This window comes from Chrysochloris asiatica, unplaced genomic scaffold (genome assembly GCF_000296735.1).
Source record: "Chrysochloris asiatica unplaced genomic scaffold, ChrAsi1.0 scaffold00045, whole genome shotgun sequence".
NCBI classification, from domain to species: domain Eukaryota; kingdom Metazoa; phylum Chordata; class Mammalia; order Afrosoricida; family Chrysochloridae; genus Chrysochloris; species Chrysochloris asiatica.
Window position 1 is genome coordinate 17404869 of NW_006408563.1, and position 5985 is coordinate 17410853.

General features: G+C 42.0%; 1 pseudogene; it reads right to left on the bottom strand.

Annotated features, from left to right (window-relative positions):
- Positions 1-235: 235 nt before the first annotated feature.
- LOC102813798 lies at positions 236-5782 on the bottom strand (annotated as a pseudogene).
- Positions 5783-5985: the final 203 nt, after the last annotated feature.

The following is a 5985-nucleotide window of genomic DNA, read 5'->3' on the forward strand; positions in this document are numbered from 1 at the left end:
GTGTGATTGATATGTGGATTATCCCCTTCAACATTTAAAGCTTTGCAACATTTGCCACCATGGATCAGAATTAGTCTGTTTTTATGCTTTTAGTTTTTTTTAATAACAAGTATGGTTTTCTTCATTTTCTTGACAAGAGAGAACAAAGTATAATTTTGTTTTATCAATGTTCAGTTCTCTTTAATGACCACCTGAAGGGCAGGTGCAAGCAGCCAGGTGATGGATGACATGGTATTTACTTGAAGATCTTGCTCTGGTTGGAAGCTTTGCCCACGTGTCTGAAGGCTCCTCCCAGAACGGCACTCTTGAACCAGCGTCTGGGTCTCCTCACAGCCAGGATCCAGCTTCTGCCATGTGTAGGACGCGAGGTCCTCCTGACAATCTGTACTCAGTGGAAGGCAAGCTCTTAGCCTCTGAAGACCCAGCCTCCAGAAACGGAGCGTCTATTGTTGGTTCCAAAGAGGATGATACTGGCAAAGACATTTTTCCTCAGATTGTCCAATTGCTGGAACATTACATTGATGAGTTTGCAGCTCATAAAGGTCTGGGTGAGCTCCTTAGGGAAGCAGTACTCAGAATACTACAAAGCCCAGTCATCCTTTTCAAAGTGCTCCCAGAAATACGGCAGTGCCACAGAGACCATGTTCTCATTGGAGTATCTGCATTTAAATTCATCCAAAGGTCCTCTGCGGCAGGTGAGCAAAGGGGTTGTTGGCCTTGGCTCAGCAGCCAGTACCTGCTCACATTTGCCCATCGCCTCCTCAGGAGCAGGAACCACTGTCTTCTTCGCTTCTCTCAGCTCAGCTTGGGGCTTCTGCTCCTTCTCCCATGGTCCTTTCTGTTTTCTTGGGATATCCTTTTTAGACTGACTCTGCAAACTTTTTAGCATCAAGCCAGCCTATCATCTCACAGAGTTTCATCTTCCCCAGGATAGCCTGGAACTGGGGCTGGTTAATGCAGCTGAGAAGCCAGCCGTTGGGAAGGCCTGATGGAAAGAAGGTTCTAGGACCTGCTTTTAGAGCCACAACAGGGTACAGACAACTGTGATGTCAGCTAGGATCACATGTTTTCCCACCAGGAAAGTTCTCTTTTTTCAATTGCATATCCAGTAGCTTGAGAATTCACCTTACCTCCTCGTTGGCATTCTCTATGGCCTACTTGTTGTCATGCATGTTGCCCAAGGTGGGGAACACTCAGGTACTGGCAGGTGGGATGATGTCACTGTCAGCAAAGCTCACTCACTACACCACCTGGATTGCTGCCTCTGGAGTACTTTCTACAACTCCCTATTACTCACATAGTATGCAATGGCATTGCTATCAAACATGCAGAATCCATCATCACCTTCAAATGCTGGAAACTTGCCAGTAGGAAATTTGCAGAGTGGAAGTGGGGTGGTGTGGAGAGCATGTGGACGTGAGCCCGTTGTACTGAGCAAAGATGAGGGCCTTGAAGTCCCTCCAGTTTTCAGTATATGTGTCTAGGTTCCCAGCCACCAAGGTGATTCTGCAGAGAAAGGGAGTAACAAAGTATAATTTTATGAGATGAAGAGCAGCATTTCTCAGCCTGTGGTCCTTGGATCAGCAGAATCAGCATTAATCGAAAGCTTGTGAGAAGTACTAATTTTTTTGGACCTCATTCTACGGGTGTGGCCTCCTCCCAATATAATGAACACTCAGGAAAGGTTCTTTCACTCTCTCTTCTGCTGGGATCTCAAATACTACAATTGTAAGCCATTTTCTTGAAAATGAACTTCTCTTTTATATATATGCATATATATGTTTCACTGGCTTTGCTTTTCTAGAAACCCCAGCCTAAGACATGTGGTACCAAGAGAGTGGGGTGTTCTAGAGAAACAAAATCACCAGGATGAGTGTTCAAAATTGATTTTCAAATCTGACTAATTTCAAAGGCACTGATATAGGGTGGAGTCATGTCTGACCTCGACTTATAGGAACTGGGTTGGCTGAATTTGAGTTTGGTCACCCTTTTCCCTAGTGGAGTCAAAGGAAATCAGATATGATTCCCACTTGGTTTAAGCAGCTGCAATCAGGAGCTGGATTCATTGCAATGGCTCCAGTACTACTCATGAAAGTATGAGGTTTTGTTACAAAAGAATCAAAGGCCATGGGAAGCGAAACGTTTGGGTTTTAGATAGTTAGTTTGGATTTTGTCTTGTGGGTTAAGGAGCCAGCCTGCAAAGACATTTGAACTGCAAGGTCAGTGGTTCAATCTCACCAGCTGCTCCTCAGAAACCCTATACAGGGTTGCTATGGGTCAGAACCTGCTCTATGGCACTTAACAACAATGGTTGAACAGATTGTAGGAGATAAAATGCTTAAACTGGGGAGAGCTGCAGCTTTTGGAATTGCCTGGAGCAAATGTCATGCTGGTTAAACGGGTTGGCTGACAGGGCCTAGGGCCTACTGGAATCAACCCTGCCAGAGGTTGAAGACCATATGCATATGAATGGGGTTAGTTCAAGGGGAAAGAAAAGATTGAATTTGACTGTTTTTGAAAGGTTGTGTTTGACTGCCTTATGAATGTTGGTTTCTTCTGCCTACTATTGTAAAATAGATTTAAAGGGTTGATGGAAATGAATATTGGGGATTTTGATTACCGAGAGCTTGTAAGCCTACCTTCAGTCAATATTTGGTTGGATTTTCTTAAAGGGGAGTTAGAATTTGCCCAGAAAAATGGGTTCCTTGTTAAGCCTTTGTAGACTCTAAGGGCTTAAGTGGAATCCTGAGGTCACCTAGAACCTTCAGAGTTGGGAAATTTTTGCATTTGGAAAAATATGAAGATGAACCAAGACCATCTGGGAGATTCATGCAGAAAAACAGACTATTTTAGTTTTTTGAGATTCAAGCAAGCTGCTTGCTTTGGAGATATTAAGGCAAGGAAATTGCACCCATCAATGAAAATCCCCTCCTAGGACTGTTAAAAGGCACTGGTTAGCTGTTTGCTTGCTGGTGACCACCTGGGTCTACTTGTGAGTGGAAGTAGGGAAAATACAGCAATGGAGACACAGGCTGAATTTGGACCTGTTCTATTGGCACTCATTGACCTTGAGATGAGAGAAGAGGAAAGGCTGACTAGCCTGAAGTTTAAGAAGTTGTGAACTCCTGAGTCCATGGGCACTGACCTAGCCCATAGAGGCTAGGGCTAAGAGTGAAGGGGCCAGATGGTCTGAAGTGCATGGAGGTATGTGTGAACTCCCAAACTTGCAGCTGGTACCCATTTGACCTGGTATGGATTACTAGGGCTGAGCCATGACCAGACCCAACCAGATATGTTAAAGATAAACATATTTGATACTGTTAACAAGTGTCCATTGCTATAATTTGATGAACTGGACTTTTGCTTATGGATGCAGCTGCTCAATATTCCAACCAGAATAGAAGATTCTTCAGATCAAGGAACATTCTTGTCTTGTCAGTGTACTGGATTGATAGGGATGGGCAATTTAGACATTGGCTATTAAAAATGGGGTGTTATGAAGGCAAGGAGTCCTGGTGTAGTGCTGTAGGATAGTGCACTGTACCACAAGGTAAGTTTGAACCACAGCTTAGCATTTCAAACCCACCAGCTGTTCCTCAGAACCCCTAGACAAGGTTGCTATAAATCAGAAATGATTCAATGGCACTTAACAACAACAGATAAAGGCATGAAGTGGCTGACTTACAAACTTTCGTGGGTGTGTTTAGTTTTGAATGAGGGGACAAGGGAGAATCTCCACTTAATATTTTTTCTGTTTTCCAGGTGGGTCTGGTGAAAGGGGATGAGGGATTATGCTGATAGGATTTTATGATTTCAATTGTGAGTAATTGTTAGTAGGATTAATTGTGGTTGTTAAAACTATAATTGTAGAAGGTGTGTAACTAAAGATGGGGAGCAGTTAATCTTTCATTTCAGGACAAACAATCCCAGGACCATCAAGAAAGAAGAGCATGAGTGAACTGTGGGATCCCTGCCTGCAAAAGCAGTGATAGCAGAGGTGGTGGAAGAGGGAGTGGCATGGAAAAACAGCAGCTGCAGACTCTAGACCCATGGACTAATTAAGCCTGTGTGCTTAAGGGAGGCTGGCCTATAGAATGTGTCCTTTGGACATTTAAATGAATCTGTATTTTTTTGCTTTGTTTTGTATATCTGCATCAAATAGTTTTGTTTATTTGTGCCATATAAGATGTAAATGTGGCCAGTGCTTTTTTGGCTGTACATGTTTAATTATATTGTGTTAGATGCAAGTATGACTTTAAAATTATCTTTATTTAGAGATCATGAATGTAGTTGATAGGTATCAAGTTGACAAGGGTGGATTGTAATAGGGTTCTGTGTCAACTTGATTAGGCCAGGATTTCCAGTGGTTGAGCAATTAAGATAGATTATTTCTATGGTTTACAGGCATAGTTAACTCTATGATGAGTGGCTATGAGCAGCCAATCAATTGGAGAGATGGTTCCTTGGTGGTGAAGGCTCCCAATATAATGGACATGCAGGAAATGCTCTCAATCCCTCTTTTCCATTGGAGACCAGCAATTTTACAATTGTAAGTCATTTCCTTGACAATAAATGTCTCCATATGTTTCATTGGTTTTGCTTCTCTAGAAAACCCGGCCTAAGACAGCATGGCTAGGTCAGGCATACCTTAGTCCTCAAACTGACAACTTCACTTTGAACACTTTAAAGAGGTCTTGTGCAGCATATTTGCTTAATGAATATATCATTTGATTTCTTGGCTGCCGCTTTCATGAACATTGATTATGGATTCAAGCATAAAGAAGTCTTTGATAACTTCACTTGGTTCTCCAATTATCATGATGTTATTTATTCTCGACCTAGTGATGGGATTTTTACTTTCTTTACAATGAGATGCAATCCATACTGAAGGCTATAATCTTTGATCTTCATATGTATTTTAAGCCCTCTTTACTTCCAGCAAGCAAGGCTGAATCAAATGTATATAACAGGTTGTTAATGAATCTTCCTCCAATCCTGATGCTTTGTTCTTCATGTAATCCAGTTTCTCAAATTATTTACCTAAAATACAGATTGAATAAATATGACAAAAGGATACAACCCTGGTGTACACCTTTCTTGATTTTAAACCATTGAGTATCCCTTAGTTCTGTTCTAATGACTATTTTCAGGTTCCTGATGTGCACAGTGAAGTGTTTTGGGATATTCATTCTTCATAATGTTATTCACATTTTTTTTTTTTTTTTTTAATAATCCATGCAGTTGAATGTCTTTGCATAATTTTGGTACCTTGAATTTACTTGATTGACTTTTCTATCCAACATCTTCTTAATTCCCACTAAATGATTGGGTGAGATCCTACAATTAAGGTATACACGACTCTAAGGCTGGGGTTGGCTAGTTTTGTTAATCCAGCTAGTTTAAAAGGAGTCATCTTAGAAGCAGGAACATACAATCCCAGGACCATCAAAAAGGAAGAGCATAAATGGCGCATTAGTTCACTACCTAGAAAAGCGGCATCAGCAGAGGTAACAACAGAGGCAGTGGTATGGAGAGACACAGCATCTGTGGGCTCTAGGCCCATGGACTGAGTAAAGCTGAGGGCCTACTGGCAGGAGACTGGCTTGTTGAATGTGCCCTTTGCACTCTCATAGACTAGCTAAAAGAGCATTGTAACACTTGCCTGAATAGGGCAGAGGACAAGAAGTCACATGACTGTGATGCTGAGGACAAGAATGCCTCTAGTATGGCGGACAAGAGACATTCCTGACTGAAGAACGACTGTGTCCTGAGTTTTTCTCATGTTGAATTATGCCTTGTTCACCTCCCTGATAAAATCCATAATTGTGAGTATTGTTTTGACTTCTGTGTGGTCATTGCAGTGGATTGTTGAACCCAGATATGAAGCAGAGAGTGCTTTAGAGGGATGGTTGGTATCAGAATAAAGAAGATTGTAGGGTGGATGCATGTCTGACCTGCACTCCATAGGATTCAGTCTTTGGCTGC